Below are 15,516 nucleotides of genomic sequence, written 5' to 3' on the forward strand. Positions count from 1 at the left end.
GGGTTTCCATTAGCCGTTACGAAAGTGTACTAATTTTCGCCTAGACAGGGACTTGAACCCAGGACCCTTTGGTTGAAAACCTAACGCTCTACCGACTCAGCTATGCGGGCCCACGCACGAGCATTATCGTACAGCTGCGTGGTGTGCGAGCGATTCGCATGTCGTAATTACTGGCTTATGGCTCCAATGGCGACTTCACCGACTTCCCACTGACGCACCGCTGACGCTAGTTTTCTGTCGTCTTAAAACGATGGACATACCTCCAAGCAGCTGCGAGATCTTAAGAAAAGAAACGCTGCACCACTGCTTTTGACGCACTCGAATGATTGAAATTGCGATTCTTAAAAAGAAAATGAAATGTCGGCTCTGTCCAACACTTTCGAGCACATCTGTGTACTCACGATCTCAGCGACTGCTTTCTGCAGTCCCAGCGTCAGTGCGAGGTGAACCGATAGGCACAGTAAGCAGCGGTCGTCGCGAAAACTCAGTATTCTTAAAACGGAAATTTTCGTCTTGTTGAGAATGGTGTCACTGGTTGCACCCGCATTCGCGCACGCATGTCACATGTGTGCGAAAATGTTTGCTCCTCTTTACGCAAAACCGCACGCAGCCGGTAGGATTCGAACCTACGCTCCCAGAGGGAATCTGATTTCGAGTCAGACGCCTTAACCACTCGGCCACGACTGCCGGTAGCGCGGTGCTCTCCCGACACATGCAACTGCTACCGTTTCAAGCACTGTGGTGTCAGGGAACGGCGTAGCTGCATTATTTTCCGTAGCGTTTCCACCGCTACCAGACGAATCGCTACCAAAGTATTAAAATTTCCGCCCGGACAGGGACTTGAACCCTGGACCCTTAGGTTAAAAGCCTAATGCTCTACCGACTGAGCTATCCGGGCTCACACGAGCCTGCAAAACCTCACACGATGCACAACTATACATTGACTCATGTCCTTTACTGTTGTGCAATCGCTGCATGGGGCCGTTACTAATAAAACGTCGCCTAAATGCTGTCTACAAACTTATCGCGCTAAGCTCGTAACACACTATCGAAGACTGCTGGCACACGATGCAACAACAAATTGCACCAGTTGTTACGTCTCATACGTTGGAGCAGAGAATTTACGTGTTTTGTCGACAATCACTGGGCAATTGGAAAATTCACAAGCATTTCGAATGCAATGTTTTCCACGTTTTCGCTCATTTCACGGTTCCGTTGAAGACGTTCTTCACCACCTGACACAGAAAAAAGAATGCAGTCGGTAGGATATTTTTAATTCTTATGCTTCTAAGGGAGTTAGTTGTCTAGTGAGTTCCTCTTATGGCATGCACTAGGCAACCACAACAGCTACAGGAGAGAGTCATTTTTGTTGCCAGCGGTAGTTGCATTATCACAAACGCAGGGTAATTCCGTTGGCGTCGCATCAAAACGAATACCTGCCGAAACCCGGGATCGAACCAGGGACCTTTAGATCTTCAGTCTAACACTCTCCCAACTGAGCTATTTCGGCCGACGTTGAAAGCTGACATTTGCATGTGTTCGTTAACCTCTGCCTCGTTGCCAATTTCACAGTCACCTTCGTCTGATAAGACACAGGGACGCTGAAAGGCGAGCAGCCGATGCAGTGAAGTTCCACACACATTTCTTCTGCTTCCGTCATCGTAACAGGCAAACATGTCGACTCGATTCGTGTAATATTGACTTCGCTGACTTGACGTGACGCCACGCTGACGCTAGAAAACCCGTGCTATATCGAAGCCAGGGGCAACTCGTGTGCAGAGAACGAGACACAAGAAGGAGTGAGCCTCTCCACCACATGAGAGGCAGTATCTAGCAGATACACACGGTAAAACATTCAACTTGCGATAGCTCATAAATTGCTACAGGTCATCGTCTGCAAGCTAAAATGGACACATCTCCACTGCCCAGTGAGGCACCACTTGTACTAACACCTGGTGGACGGCTGTGAGACGAGGAGATGAGCTGCGGCTTCTGGGCGCGACTGTAACGCTGCGCCCTGGATCAAATAACACTGCACATTGCTGGTGACCCACGTGTTTAGTAGTGACGCAACTGCTAGGATGCAGCTGAACGTCCGCCTTTTGAGAGCGAGAAAATTTGCGCAGTCGGCAGGACTCGAACCTACGCTCCCAGAGGGAATCTGATTTCAAGTCAGACGCCTTAACCACTCGGCCACGACTGCCGGTGGCGGAATCACCTCCCGACAAGTGAAACAGCCATCTTTAGAAGCAATCTGATGGCAGAAGACGGCGTGGCCTCGCTCTTTCCTGTAGGGTTTCCATTAGCCGTTAAGAAAGTGTATTAATTTCGCCTAGACAGGGACTTGAACCCAGGACCCTTTGGTTGAAAACCTAACGCTCTACCGACTCAGCTATGCGGGCCCACGCACGAGCATTATCGTACAGCTGCGTGGTGTGCGAGCGATTCGCATGTCGTAATTACTGGCTTATGGCTCCAATGGCGACTTCACCGACTTCCCACTGACGCACCGCTGACGCTAGTTTTCTGTCGTCTTAAAACGATGGACATACCTCCAAGCAGCTGCGAGATCTTAAGAAAAGAAACGCTGCACCACTGCTTTTGACGCACTCGAATGATTGAAATTGCGATTCTTAAAAAGAAAATGAAATGTCGGCTCTGTCCAACACTTTCGAGCACATCTGTGTACTCACGATCTCAGCGACTGCTTTCTGCAGTCCCAGCGTCAGTGCGAGGTGAACCGATAGGCACAGTAAGCAGCGGTCGTCGCGAAAACTCAGTATTCTTAAAACGGAAATTTTCGTCTTGTTGAGAATGGTGTCACTGGTTGCACCCGCATTCGCGCACGCATGTCACATGTGTGCGAAAATGTTTGCTCCTCTTTACGCAAAACCGCACGCAGCCGGTAGGATTCGAACCTACGCTCCCAGAGGGAATCTGATTTCGAGTCAGACGCCTTAACCACTCGGCCACGACTGCCGGTAGCGCGGTGCTCTCCCGACACATGCAACTGCTACCGTTTCAAGCACTGTGGTGTCAGGGAACGGCGTAGCTGCATTATTTTCCGTAGCGTTTCCACCGCTACCAGACGAATCGCTACCAAAGTATTAAAATTTCCGCCCGGACAGGGACTTGAACCCTGGACCCTTAGGTTAAAAGCCTAATGCTCTACCGACTGAGCTATCCGGGCTCACACGAGCCTGCAAAACCTCACACGATGCACAACTATACATTGACTCATGTCCTTTACTGTTGTGCAATCGCTGCATGGGGCCGTTACTAATAAAACGTCGCCTAAATGCTGTCTACAAACTTATCGCGCTAAGCTCGTAACACACTATCGAAGACTGCTGGCACACGATGCAACAACAAATTGCACCAGTTGTTACGTCTCATACGTTGGAGCAGAGAATTTACGTGTTTTGTCGACAATCACTGGGCAATTGGAAAATTCACAAGCATTTCGAATGCAATGTTTTCCACGTTTTCGCTCATTTCACGGTTCCGTTGAAGACGTTCTTCACCACCTGACACAGAAAAAAGAATGCAGTCGGTAGGATATTTTTAATTCTTATGCTTCTAAGGGAGTTAGTTGTCTAGTGAGTTCCTCTTATGGCATGCACTAGGCAACCACAACAGCTACAGGAGAGAGTCATTTTTGTTGCCAGCGGTAGTTGCATTATCACAAACGCAGGGTAATTCCGTTGGCGTCGCATCAAAACGAATACCTGCCGAAACCCGGGATCGAACCAGGGACCTTTAGATCTTCAGTCTAACGCTCTCCCAACTGAGCTATTTCGGCCGACGTTGAAAGCTGACATTTGCATGTGTTCGTTAACCTCTGCCTCGTTGCCAATTTCACAGTCACCTTCGTCTGATAAGACACAGGGACGCTGAAAGGCGAGCAGCCGATGCAGTGAAGTTCCACACACATTTCTTCTGCTTCCGTCATCGTAACAGGCAAACATGTCGACTCGATTCGTGTAATATTGACTTCGCTGACTTGACGTGACGCCACGCTGACGCTAGAAAACCCGTGCTATATCGAAGCCAGGGGCAACTCGTGTGCAGAGAACGAGACACAAGAAGGAGTGAGCCTCTCCACCACATGAGAGGCAGTATCTAGCAGATACACACGGTAAAACATTCAACTTGCGATAGCTCATAAATTGCTACAGGTCATCGTCTGCAAGCTAAAATGGACACATCTCCACTGCCCAGTGAGGCACCACTTGTACTAACACCTGGTGGACGGCTGTGAGACGAGGAGATGAGCTGCGGCTTCTGGGCGCGACTGTAACGCTGCGCCCTGGATCAAATAACACTGCACATTGCTGGTGACCCACGTGTTTAGTAGTGACGCAACTGCTAGGATGCAGCTGAACGTCCGCCTTTTGAGAGCGAGAAAATTTGCGCAGTCGGCAGGACTCGAACCTACGCTCCCAGAGGGAATCTGATTTCAAGTCAGACGCCTTAACCACTCGGCCACGACTGCCGGTGGCGGAATCACCTCCCGACAAGTGAAACAGCCATCTTTAGAAGCAATCTGATGGCAGAAGACGGCGTGGCCTCGCTCTTTCCTGTAGGGTTTCCATTAGCCGTTAAGAAAGTGTATTAATTTCGCCTAGACAGGGACTTGAACCCAGGACCCTTTGGTTGAAAACCTAACGCTCTACCGACTCAGCTATGCGGGCCCACGCACGAGCATTATCGTACAGCTGCGTGGTGTGCGAGCGATTCGCATGTCGTAATTACTGGCTTATGGCTCCAATGGCGACTTCACCGACTTCCCACTGACGCACCGCTGACGCTAGTTTTCTGTCGTCTTAAAACGATGGACATACCTCCAAGCAGCTGCGAGATCTTAAGAAAAGAAACGCTGCACCACTGCTTTTGACGCACTCGAATGATTGAAATTGCGATTCTTAAAAAGAAAATGAAATGTCGGCTCTGTCCAACACTTTCGAGCACATCTGTGTACTCACGATCTCAGCGACTGCTTTCTGCAGTCCCAGCGTCAGTGCGAGGTGAACCGATAGGCACAGTAAGCAGCGGTCGTCGCGAAAACTCAGTATTCTTAAAACGGAAATTTTCGTCTTGTTGAGAATGGTGTCACTGGTTGCACCCGCATTCGCGCACGCATGTCACATGTGTGCGAAAATGTTTGCTCCTCTTTACGCAAAACCGCACGCAGCCGGTAGGATTCGAACCTACGCTCCCAGAGGGAATCTGATTTCGAGTCAGACGCCTTAACCACTCGGCCACGACTGCCGGTAGCGCGGTGCTCTCCCGACACATGCAACTGCTACCGTTTCAAGCACTGTGGTGTCAGGGAACGGCGTAGCTGCATTATTTTCCGTAGCGTTTCCACCGCTACCAGACGAATCGCTACCAAAGTATTAAAATTTCCGCCCGGACAGGGACTTGAACCCTGGACCCTTAGGTTAAAAGCCTAATGCTCTACCGACTGAGCTATCCGGGCTCACACGAGCCTGCAAAACCTCACACGATGCACAACTATACATTGACTCATGTCCTTTACTGTTGTGCAATCGCTGCATGGGGCCGTTACTAATAAAACGTCGCCTAAATGCTGTCTACAAACTTATCGCGCTAAGCTCGTAACACACTATCGAAGACTGCTGGCACACGATGCAACAACAAATTGCACCAGTTGTTACGTCTCATACGTTGGAGCAGAGAATTTACGTGTTTTGTCGACAATCACTGGGCAATTGGAAAATTCACAAGCATTTCGAATGCAATGTTTTCCACGTTTTCGCTCATTTCACGGTTCCGTTGAAGACGTTCTTCACCACCTGACACAGAAAAAAGAATGCAGTCGGTAGGATATTTTTAATTCTTATGCTTCTAAGGGAGTTAGTTGTCTAGTGAGTTCCTCTTATGGCATGCACTAGGCAACCACAACAGCTACAGGAGAGAGTCATTTTTGTTGCCAGCGGTAGTTGCATTATCACAAACGCAGGGTAATTCCGTTGGCGTCGCATCAAAACGAATACCTGCCGAAACCCGGGATCGAACCAGGGACCTTTAGATCTTCAGTCTAACACTCTCCCAACTGAGCTATTTCGGCCGACGTTGAAAGCTGACATTTGCATGTGTTCGTTAACCTCTGCCTCGTTGCCAATTTCACAGTCACCTTCGTCTGATAAGACACAGGGACGCTGAAAGGCGAGCAGCCGATGCAGTGAAGTTCCACACACATTTCTTCTGCTTCCGTCATCGTAACAGGCAAACATGTCGACTCGATTCGTGTAATATTGACTTCGCTGACTTGACGTGACGCCACGCTGACGCTAGAAAACCCGTGCTATATCGAAGCCAGGGGCAACTCGTGTGCAGAGAACGAGACACAAGAAGGAGTGAGCCTCTCCACCACATGAGAGGCAGTATCTAGCAGATACACACGGTAAAACATTCAACTTGCGATAGCTCATAAATTGCTACAGGTCATCGTCTGCAAGCTAAAATGGACACATCTCCACTGCCCAGTGAGGCACCACTTGTACTAACACCTGGTGGACGGCTGTGAGACGAGGAGATGAGCTGCGGCTTCTGGGCGCGACTGTAACGCTGCGCCCTGGATCAAATAACACTGCACATTGCTGGTGACCCACGTGTTTAGTAGTGACGCAACTGCTAGGATGCAGCTGAACGTCCGCCTTTTGAGAGCGAGAAAATTTGCGCAGTCGGCAGGACTCGAACCTACGCTCCCAGAGGGAATCTGATTTCAAGTCAGACGCCTTAACCACTCGGCCACGACTGCCGGTGGCGGAATCACCTCCCGACAAGTGAAACAGCCATCTTTAGAAGCAATCTGATGGCAGAAGACGGCGTGGCCTCGCTCTTTCCTGTAGGGTTTCCATTAGCCGTTAAGAAAGTGTATTAATTTCGCCTAGACAGGGACTTGAACCCAGGACCCTTTGGTTGAAAACCTAACGCTCTACCGACTCAGCTATGCGGGCCCACGCACGAGCATTATCGTACAGCTGCGTGGTGTGCGAGCGATTCGCATGTCGTAATTACTGGCTTATGGCTCCAATGGCGACTTCACCGACTTCCCACTGACGCACCGCTGACGCTAGTTTTCTGTCGTCTTAAAACGATGGACATACCTCCAAGCAGCTGCGAGATCTTAAGAAAAGAAACGCTGCACCACTGCTTTTGACGCACTCGAATGATTGAAATTGCGATTCTTAAAAAGAAAATGAAATGTCGGCTCTGTCCAACACTTTCGAGCACATCTGTGTACTCACGATCTCAGCGACTGCTTTCTGCAGTCCCAGCGTCAGTGCGAGGTGAACCGATAGGCACAGTAAGCAGCGGTCGTCGCGAAAACTCAGTATTCTTAAAACGGAAATTTTCGTCTTGTTGAGAATGGTGTCACTGGTTGCACCCGCATTCGCGCACGCATGTCACATGTGTGCGAAAATGTTTGCTCCTCTTTACGCAAAACCGCACGCAGCCGGTAGGATTCGAACCTACGCTCCCAGAGGGAATCTGATTTCGAGTCAGACGCCTTAACCACTCGGCCACGACTGCCGGTAGCGCGGTGCTCTCCCGACACATGCAACTGCTACCGTTTCAAGCACTGTGGTGTCAGGGAACGGCGTAGCTGCATTATTTTCCGTAGCGTTTCCACCGCTACCAGACGAATCGCTACCAAAGTATTAAAATTTCCGCCCGGACAGGGACTTGAACCCTGGACCCTTAGGTTAAAAGCCTAATGCTCTACCGACTGAGCTATCCGGGCTCACACGAGCCTGCAAAACCTCACACGATGCACAACTATACATTGACTCATGTCCTTTACTGTTGTGCAATCGCTGCATGGGGCCGTTACTAATAAAACGTCGCCTAAATGCTGTCTACAAACTTATCGCGCTAAGCTCGTAACACACTATCGAAGACTGCTGGCACACGATGCAACAACAAATTGCACCAGTTGTTACGTCTCATACGTTGGAGCAGAGAATTTACGTGTTTTGTCGACAATCACTGGGCAATTGGAAAATTCACAAGCATTTCGAATGCAATGTTTTCCACGTTTTCGCTCATTTCACGGTTCCGTTGAAGACGTTCTTCACCACCTGACACAGAAAAAAGAATGCAGTCGGTAGGATATTTTTAATTCTTATGCTTCTAAGGGAGTTAGTTGTCTAGTGAGTTCCTCTTATGGCATGCACTAGGCAACCACAACAGCTACAGGAGAGAGTCATTTTTGTTGCCAGCGGTAGTTGCATTATCACAAACGCAGGGTAATTCCGTTGGCGTCGCATCAAAACGAATACCTGCCGAAACCCGGGATCGAACCAGGGACCTTTAGATCTTCAGTCTAACGCTCTCCCAACTGAGCTATTTCGGCCGACGTTGAAAGCTGACATTTGCATGTGTTCGTTAACCTCTGCCTCGTTGCCAATTTCACAGTCACCTTCGTCTGATAAGACACAGGGACGCTGAAAGGCGAGCAGCCGATGCAGTGAAGTTCCACACACATTTCTTCTGCTTCCGTCATCGTAACAGGCAAACATGTCGACTCGATTCGTGTAATATTGACTTCGCTGACTTGACGTGACGCCACGCTGACGCTAGAAAACCCGTGCTATATCGAAGCCAGGGGCAACTCGTGTGCAGAGAACGAGACACAAGAAGGAGTGAGCCTCTCCACCACATGAGAGGCAGTATCTAGCAGATACACACGGTAAAACATTCAACTTGCGATAGCTCATAAATTGCTACAGGTCATCGTCTGCAAGCTAAAATGGACACATCTCCACTGCCCAGTGAGGCACCACTTGTACTAACACCTGGTGGACGGCTGTGAGACGAGGAGATGAGCTGCGGCTTCTGGGCGCGACTGTAACGCTGCGCCCTGGATCAAATAACACTGCACATTGCTGGTGACCCACGTGTTTAGTAGTGACGCAACTGCTAGGATGCAGCTGAACGTCCGCCTTTTGAGAGCGAGAAAATTTGCGCAGTCGGCAGGACTCGAACCTACGCTCCCAGAGGGAATCTGATTTCAAGTCAGACGCCTTAACCACTCGGCCACGACTGCCGGTGGCGGAATCACCTCCCGACAAGTGAAACAGCCATCTTTAGAAGCAATCTGATGGCAGAAGACGGCGTGGCCTCGCTCTTTCCTGTAGGGTTTCCATTAGCCGTTAAGAAAGTGTATTAATTTCGCCTAGACAGGGACTTGAACCCAGGACCCTTTGGTTGAAAACCTAACGCTCTACCGACTCAGCTATGCGGGCCCACGCACGAGCATTATCGTACAGCTGCGTGGTGTGCGAGCGATTCGCATGTCGTAATTACTGGCTTATGGCTCCAATGGCGACTTCACCGACTTCCCACTGACGCACCGCTGACGCTAGTTTTCTGTCGTCTTAAAACGATGGACATACCTCCAAGCAGCTGCGAGATCTTAAGAAAAGAAACGCTGCACCACTGCTTTTGACGCACTCGAATGATTGAAATTGCGATTCTTAAAAAGAAAATGAAATGTCGGCTCTGTCCAACACTTTCGAGCACATCTGTGTACTCACGATCTCAGCGACTGCTTTCTGCAGTCCCAGCGTCAGTGCGAGGTGAACCGATAGGCACAGTAAGCAGCGGTCGTCGCGAAAACTCAGTATTCTTAAAACGGAAATTTTCGTCTTGTTGAGAATGGTGTCACTGGTTGCACCCGCATTCGCGCACGCATGTCACATGTGTGCGAAAATGTTTGCTCCTCTTTACGCAAAACCGCACGCAGCCGGTAGGATTCGAACCTACGCTCCCAGAGGGAATCTGATTTCGAGTCAGACGCCTTAACCACTCGGCCACGACTGCCGGTAGCGCGGTGCTCTCCCGACACATGCAACTGCTACCGTTTCAAGCACTGTGGTGTCAGGGAACGGCGTAGCTGCATTATTTTCCGTAGCGTTTCCACCGCTACCAGACGAATCGCTACCAAAGTATTAAAATTTCCGCCCGGACAGGGACTTGAACCCTGGACCCTTAGGTTAAAAGCCTAATGCTCTACCGACTGAGCTATCCGGGCTCACACGAGCCTGCAAAACCTCACACGATGCACAACTATACATTGACTCATGTCCTTTACTGTTGTGCAATCGCTGCATGGGGCCGTTACTAATAAAACGTCGCCTAAATGCTGTCTACAAACTTATCGCGCTAAGCTCGTAACACACTATCGAAGACTGCTGGCACACGATGCAACAACAAATTGCACCAGTTGTTACGTCTCATACGTTGGAGCAGAGAATTTACGTGTTTTGTCGACAATCACTGGGCAATTGGAAAATTCACAAGCATTTCGAATGCAATGTTTTCCACGTTTTCGCTCATTTCACGGTTCCGTTGAAGACGTTCTTCACCACCTGACACAGAAAAAAGAATGCAGTCGGTAGGATATTTTTAATTCTTATGCTTCTAAGGGAGTTAGTTGTCTAGTGAGTTCCTCTTATGGCATGCACTAGGCAACCACAACAGCTACAGGAGAGAGTCATTTTTGTTGCCAGCGGTAGTTGCATTATCACAAACGCAGGGTAATTCCGTTGGCGTCGCATCAAAACGAATACCTGCCGAAACCCGGGATCGAACCAGGGACCTTTAGATCTTCAGTCTAACGCTCTCCCAACTGAGCTATTTCGGCCGACGTTGAAAGCTGACATTTGCATGTGTTCGTTAACCTCTGCCTCGTTGCCAATTTCACAGTCACCTTCGTCTGATAAGACACAGGGACGCTGAAAGGCGAGCAGCCGATGCAGTGAAGTTCCACACACATTTCTTCTGCTTCCGTCATCGTAACAGGCAAACATGTCGACTCGATTCGTGTAATATTGACTTCGCTGACTTGACGTGACGCCACGCTGACGCTAGAAAACCCGTGCTATATCGAAGCCAGGGGCAACTCGTGTGCAGAGAACGAGACACAAGAAGGAGTGAGCCTCTCCACCACATGAGAGGCAGTATCTAGCAGATACACACGGTAAAACATTCAACTTGCGATAGCTCATAAATTGCTACAGGTCATCGTCTGCAAGCTAAAATGGACACATCTCCACTGCCCAGTGAGGCACCACTTGTACTAACACCTGGTGGACGGCTGTGAGACGAGGAGATGAGCTGCGGCTTCTGGGCGCGACTGTAACGCTGCGCCCTGGATCAAATAACACTGCACATTGCTGGTGACCCACGTGTTTAGTAGTGACGCAACTGCTAGGATGCAGCTGAACGTCCGCCTTTTGAGAGCGAGAAAATTTGCGCAGTCGGCAGGACTCGAACCTACGCTCCCAGAGGGAATCTGATTTCAAGTCAGACGCCTTAACCACTCGGCCACGACTGCCGGTGGCGGAATCACCTCCCGACAAGTGAAACAGCCATCTTTAGAAGCAATCTGATGGCAGAAGACGGCGTGGCCTCGCTCTTTCCTGTAGGGTTTCCATTAGCCGTTAAGAAAGTGTATTAATTTCGCCTAGACAGGGACTTGAACCCAGGACCCTTTGGTTGAAAACCTAACGCTCTACCGACTCAGCTATGCGGGCCCACGCACGAGCATTATCGTACAGCTGCGTGGTGTGCGAGCGATTCGCATGTCGTAATTACTGGCTTATGGCTCCAATGGCGACTTCACCGACTTCCCACTGACGCACCGCTGACGCTAGTTTTCTGTCGTCTTAAAACGATGGACATACCTCCAAGCAGCTGCGAGATCTTAAGAAAAGAAACGCTGCACCACTGCTTTTGACGCACTCGAATGATTGAAATTGCGATTCTTAAAAAGAAAATGAAATGTCGGCTCTGTCCAACACTTTCGAGCACATCTGTGTACTCACGATCTCAGCGACTGCTTTCTGCAGTCCCAGCGTCAGTGCGAGGTGAACCGATAGGCACAGTAAGCAGCGGTCGTCGCGAAAACTCAGTATTCTTAAAACGGAAATTTTCGTCTTGTTGAGAATGGTGTCACTGGTTGCACCCGCATTCGCGCACGCATGTCACATGTGTGCGAAAATGTTTGCTCCTCTTTACGCAAAACCGCACGCAGCCGGTAGGATTCGAACCTACGCTCCCAGAGGGAATCTGATTTCGAGTCAGACGCCTTAACCACTCGGCCACGACTGCCGGCAGCGCGGTGCTCTCCCGACACATGCAACTGCTACCGTTTCAAGCACTGTGGTGTCAGGGAACGGCGTAGCTGCATTATTTTCCGTAGCGTTTCCACCGCTACCAGACGAATCGCTACCAAAGTATTAAAATTTCCGCCCGGACAGGGACTTGAACCCTGGACCCTTAGGTTAAAAGCCTAATGCTCTACCGACTGAGCTATCCGGGCTCACACGAGCCTGCAAAACCTCACACGATGCACAACTATACATTGACTCATGTCCTTTACTGTTGTGCAATCGCTGCATGGGGCCGTTACTAATAAAACGTCGCCTAAATGCTGTCTACAAACTTATCGCGCTAAGCTCGTAACACACTATCGAAGACTGCTGGCACACGATGCAACAACAAATTGCACCAGTTGTTACGTCTCATACGTTGGAGCAGAGAATTTACGTGTTTTGTCGACAATCACTGGGCAATTGGAAAATTCACAAGCATTTCGAATGCAATGTTTTCCACGTTTTCGCTCATTTCACGGTTCCGTTGAAGACGTTCTTCACCACCTGACACAGAAAAAAGAATGCAGTCGGTAGGATATTTTTAATTCTTATGCTTCTAAGGGAGTTAGTTGTCTAGTGAGTTCCTCTTATGGCATGCACTAGGCAACCACAACAGCTACAGGAGAGAGTCATTTTTGTTGCCAGCGGTAGTTGCATTATCACAAACGCAGGGTAATTCCGTTGGCGTCGCATCAAAACGAATACCTGCCGAAACCCGGGATCGAACCAGGGACCTTTAGATCTTCAGTCTAACGCTCTCCCAACTGAGCTATTTCGGCCGACGTTGAAAGCTGACATTTGCATGTGTTCGTTAACCTCTGCCTCGTTGCCAATTTCACAGTCACCTTCGTCTGATAAGACACAGGGACGCTGAAAGGCGAGCAGCCGATGCAGTGAAGTTCCACACACATTTCTTCTGCTTCCGTCATCGTAACAGGCAAACATGTCGACTCGATTCGTGTAATATTGACTTCGCTGACTTGACGTGACGCCACGCTGACGCTAGAAAACCCGTGCTATATCGAAGCCAGGGGCAACTCGTGTGCAGAGAACGAGACACAAGAAGGAGTGAGCCTCTCCACCACATGAGAGGCAGTATCTAGCAGATACACACGGTAAAACATTCAACTTGCGATAGCTCATAAATTGCTACAGGTCATCGTCTGCAAGCTAAAATGGACACATCTCCACTGCCCAGTGAGGCACCACTTGTACTAACACCTGGTGGACGGCTGTGAGACGAGGAGATGAGCTGCGGCTTCTGGGCGCGACTGTAACGCTGCGCCCTGGATCAAATAACACTGCACATTGCTGGTGACCCACGTGTTTAGTAGTGACGCAACTGCTAGGATGCAGCTGAACGTCCGCCTTTTGAGAGCGAGAAAATTTGCGCAGTCGGCAGGACTCGAACCTACGCTCCCAGAGGGAATCTGATTTCAAGTCAGACGCCTTAACCACTCGGCCACGACTGCCGGTGGCGGAATCACCTCCCGACAAGTGAAACAGCCATCTTTAGAAGCAATCTGATGGCAGAAGACGGCGTGGCCTCGCTCTTTCCTGTAGGGTTTCCATTAGCCGTTAAGAAAGTGTATTAATTTCGCCTAGACAGGGACTTGAACCCAGGACCCTTTGGTTGAAAACCTAACGCTCTACCGACTCAGCTATGCGGGCCCACGCACGAGCATTAACGTACAGCTGCGTGGTGTGCGAGCGATTCGCATGTCGTAATTACTGGCTTATGGCTCCAATGGCGACTTCACCGACTTCCCACTGACGCACCGCTGACGCTAGTTTTCTGTCGTCTTAAAACGATGGACATACCTCCAAGCAGCTGCGAGATCTTAAGAAAAGAAACGCTGCACCACTGCTTTTGACGCACTCGAATGATTGAAATTGCGATTCTTAAAAAGAAAATGAAATGTCGGCTCTGTCCAACACTTTCGAGCACATCTGTGTACTCACGATCTCAGCGACTGCTTTCTGCAGTCCCAGCGTCAGTGCGAGGTGAACCGATAGGCACAGTAAGCAGCGGTCGTCGCGAAAACTCAGTATTCTTAAAACGGAAATTTTCGTCTTGTTGAGAATGGTGTCACTGGTTGCACCCGCATTCGCGCACGCATGTCACATGTGTGCGAAAATGTTTGCTCCTCTTTACGCAAAACCGCACGCAGCCGGTAGGATTCGAACCTACGCTCCCAGAGGGAATCTGATTTCGAGTCAGACGCCTTAACCACTCGGCCACGACTGCCGGTAGCGCGGTGCTCTCCCGACACATGCAACTGCTACCGTTTCAAGCACTGTGGTGTCAGGGAACGGCGTAGCTGCATTATTTTCCGTAGCGTTTCCACCGCTACCAGACGAATCGCTACCAAAGTATTAAAATTTCCGCCCGGACAGGGACTTGAACCCTGGACCCTTAGGTTAAAAGCCTAATGCTCTACCGACTGAGCTATCCGGGCTCACACGAGCCTGCAAAACCTCACACGATGCACAACTATACATTGACTCATGTCCTTTACTGTTGTGCAATCGCTGCATGGGGCCGTTACTAATAAAACGTCGCCTAAATGCTGTCTACAAACTTATCGCGCTAAGCTCGTAACACACTATCGAAGACTGCTGGCACACGATGCAACAACAAATTGCACCAGTTGTTACGTCTCATACGTTGGAGCAGAGAATTTACGTGTTTTGTCGACAATCACTGGGCAATTGGAAAATTCACAAGCATTTCGAATGCAATGTTTTCCACGTTTTCGCTCATTTCACGGTTCCGTTGAAGACGTTCTTCACCACCTGACACAGAAAAAAGAATGCAGTCGGTAGGATATTTTTAATTCTTATGCTTCTAAGGGAGTTAGTTGTCTAGTGAGTTCCTCTTATGGCATGCACTAGGCAACCACAACAGCTACAGGAGAGAGTCATTTTTGTTGCCAGCGGTAGTTGCATTATCACAAACGCAGGGTAATTCCGTTGGCGTCGCATCAAAACGAATACCTGCCGAAACCCGGGATCGAACCAGGGACCTTTAGATCTTCAGTCTAACGCTCTCCCAACTGAGCTATTTCGGCCGACGTTGAAAGCTGACATTTGCATGTGTTCGTTAACCTCTGCCTCGTTGCCAATTTCACAGTCACCTTCGTCTGATAAGACACAGGGACGCTGAAAGGCGAGCAGCCGATGCAGTGAAGTTCCACACACATTTCTTCTGCTTCCGTCATCGTAACAGGCAAACATGTCGACTCGATTCGTGTAATATTGACTTCGCTGACTTGACGTGACGCCACGCTGACGCTAGAAAACCCGTGCTATATCGAAGCCAGGG

General features: G+C 49.6%; 27 non-coding genes across 27 annotated transcripts; all 27 read right to left on the reverse strand.

The window, feature by feature from the left end:
* Positions 1-605: 605 nt before the first annotated feature.
* Trnas-cga (transfer RNA serine (anticodon CGA)) lies at positions 606-687 on the reverse strand. The gene has a single exon. It is a non-coding gene; the product is annotated as a tRNA-Ser (tRNA).
* Positions 688-825: 138 nt separating this feature from the next.
* Positions 826-898, reverse strand: Trnak-uuu (transfer RNA lysine (anticodon UUU)). The gene has a single exon. It is a non-coding gene; the product is annotated as a tRNA-Lys (tRNA).
* A 539-nt stretch (positions 899-1,437) lies between these two features.
* On the reverse strand, positions 1,438-1,510 carry Trnaf-gaa (transfer RNA phenylalanine (anticodon GAA)). The gene has a single exon. It is a non-coding gene; the product is annotated as a tRNA-Phe (tRNA).
* Positions 1,511-2,121: 611 nt separating this feature from the next.
* Trnas-uga (transfer RNA serine (anticodon UGA)) lies at positions 2,122-2,203 on the reverse strand. Its single transcript has one exon. It is a non-coding gene; the product is annotated as a tRNA-Ser (tRNA).
* A 694-nt stretch (positions 2,204-2,897) lies between these two features.
* Trnas-cga (transfer RNA serine (anticodon CGA)) lies at positions 2,898-2,979 on the reverse strand. The gene has a single exon. It is a non-coding gene; the product is annotated as a tRNA-Ser (tRNA).
* A 138-nt stretch (positions 2,980-3,117) lies between these two features.
* Trnak-uuu (transfer RNA lysine (anticodon UUU)) lies at positions 3,118-3,190 on the reverse strand. The gene has a single exon. It is a non-coding gene; the product is annotated as a tRNA-Lys (tRNA).
* Positions 3,191-3,729: 539 nt separating this feature from the next.
* On the reverse strand, positions 3,730-3,802 carry Trnaf-gaa (transfer RNA phenylalanine (anticodon GAA)). Its single transcript has one exon. It is a non-coding gene; the product is annotated as a tRNA-Phe (tRNA).
* A 611-nt stretch (positions 3,803-4,413) lies between these two features.
* Trnas-uga (transfer RNA serine (anticodon UGA)) lies at positions 4,414-4,495 on the reverse strand. Its single transcript has one exon. It is a non-coding gene; the product is annotated as a tRNA-Ser (tRNA).
* Positions 4,496-5,189: 694 nt separating this feature from the next.
* Trnas-cga (transfer RNA serine (anticodon CGA)) lies at positions 5,190-5,271 on the reverse strand. The gene has a single exon. It is a non-coding gene; the product is annotated as a tRNA-Ser (tRNA).
* A 138-nt stretch (positions 5,272-5,409) lies between these two features.
* Positions 5,410-5,482, reverse strand: Trnak-uuu (transfer RNA lysine (anticodon UUU)). Its single transcript has one exon. It is a non-coding gene; the product is annotated as a tRNA-Lys (tRNA).
* Positions 5,483-6,021: 539 nt separating this feature from the next.
* Trnaf-gaa (transfer RNA phenylalanine (anticodon GAA)) lies at positions 6,022-6,094 on the reverse strand. Its single transcript has one exon. It is a non-coding gene; the product is annotated as a tRNA-Phe (tRNA).
* Positions 6,095-6,705: 611 nt separating this feature from the next.
* On the reverse strand, positions 6,706-6,787 carry Trnas-uga (transfer RNA serine (anticodon UGA)). The gene has a single exon. It is a non-coding gene; the product is annotated as a tRNA-Ser (tRNA).
* A 694-nt stretch (positions 6,788-7,481) lies between these two features.
* Trnas-cga (transfer RNA serine (anticodon CGA)) lies at positions 7,482-7,563 on the reverse strand. Its single transcript has one exon. It is a non-coding gene; the product is annotated as a tRNA-Ser (tRNA).
* Positions 7,564-7,701: 138 nt separating this feature from the next.
* Trnak-uuu (transfer RNA lysine (anticodon UUU)) lies at positions 7,702-7,774 on the reverse strand. Its single transcript has one exon. It is a non-coding gene; the product is annotated as a tRNA-Lys (tRNA).
* Positions 7,775-8,313: 539 nt separating this feature from the next.
* Positions 8,314-8,386, reverse strand: Trnaf-gaa (transfer RNA phenylalanine (anticodon GAA)). The gene has a single exon. It is a non-coding gene; the product is annotated as a tRNA-Phe (tRNA).
* Positions 8,387-8,997: 611 nt separating this feature from the next.
* On the reverse strand, positions 8,998-9,079 carry Trnas-uga (transfer RNA serine (anticodon UGA)). The gene has a single exon. It is a non-coding gene; the product is annotated as a tRNA-Ser (tRNA).
* Positions 9,080-9,773: 694 nt separating this feature from the next.
* Positions 9,774-9,855, reverse strand: Trnas-cga (transfer RNA serine (anticodon CGA)). Its single transcript has one exon. It is a non-coding gene; the product is annotated as a tRNA-Ser (tRNA).
* A 138-nt stretch (positions 9,856-9,993) lies between these two features.
* On the reverse strand, positions 9,994-10,066 carry Trnak-uuu (transfer RNA lysine (anticodon UUU)). The gene has a single exon. It is a non-coding gene; the product is annotated as a tRNA-Lys (tRNA).
* Positions 10,067-10,605: 539 nt separating this feature from the next.
* On the reverse strand, positions 10,606-10,678 carry Trnaf-gaa (transfer RNA phenylalanine (anticodon GAA)). The gene has a single exon. It is a non-coding gene; the product is annotated as a tRNA-Phe (tRNA).
* A 611-nt stretch (positions 10,679-11,289) lies between these two features.
* Trnas-uga (transfer RNA serine (anticodon UGA)) lies at positions 11,290-11,371 on the reverse strand. Its single transcript has one exon. It is a non-coding gene; the product is annotated as a tRNA-Ser (tRNA).
* A 694-nt stretch (positions 11,372-12,065) lies between these two features.
* Positions 12,066-12,147, reverse strand: Trnas-cga (transfer RNA serine (anticodon CGA)). Its single transcript has one exon. It is a non-coding gene; the product is annotated as a tRNA-Ser (tRNA).
* Positions 12,148-12,285: 138 nt separating this feature from the next.
* On the reverse strand, positions 12,286-12,358 carry Trnak-uuu (transfer RNA lysine (anticodon UUU)). The gene has a single exon. It is a non-coding gene; the product is annotated as a tRNA-Lys (tRNA).
* Positions 12,359-12,897: 539 nt separating this feature from the next.
* Trnaf-gaa (transfer RNA phenylalanine (anticodon GAA)) lies at positions 12,898-12,970 on the reverse strand. The gene has a single exon. It is a non-coding gene; the product is annotated as a tRNA-Phe (tRNA).
* Positions 12,971-13,581: 611 nt separating this feature from the next.
* On the reverse strand, positions 13,582-13,663 carry Trnas-uga (transfer RNA serine (anticodon UGA)). The gene has a single exon. It is a non-coding gene; the product is annotated as a tRNA-Ser (tRNA).
* Positions 13,664-14,357: 694 nt separating this feature from the next.
* Trnas-cga (transfer RNA serine (anticodon CGA)) lies at positions 14,358-14,439 on the reverse strand. Its single transcript has one exon. It is a non-coding gene; the product is annotated as a tRNA-Ser (tRNA).
* A 138-nt stretch (positions 14,440-14,577) lies between these two features.
* On the reverse strand, positions 14,578-14,650 carry Trnak-uuu (transfer RNA lysine (anticodon UUU)). Its single transcript has one exon. It is a non-coding gene; the product is annotated as a tRNA-Lys (tRNA).
* A 539-nt stretch (positions 14,651-15,189) lies between these two features.
* Trnaf-gaa (transfer RNA phenylalanine (anticodon GAA)) lies at positions 15,190-15,262 on the reverse strand. Its single transcript has one exon. It is a non-coding gene; the product is annotated as a tRNA-Phe (tRNA).
* Positions 15,263-15,516: the final 254 nt, after the last annotated feature.

Source organism: Schistocerca cancellata, chromosome 3 (assembly GCF_023864275.1).
Source record: "Schistocerca cancellata isolate TAMUIC-IGC-003103 chromosome 3, iqSchCanc2.1, whole genome shotgun sequence".
NCBI lineage: Eukaryota > Metazoa > Arthropoda > Insecta > Orthoptera > Acrididae > Schistocerca > Schistocerca cancellata.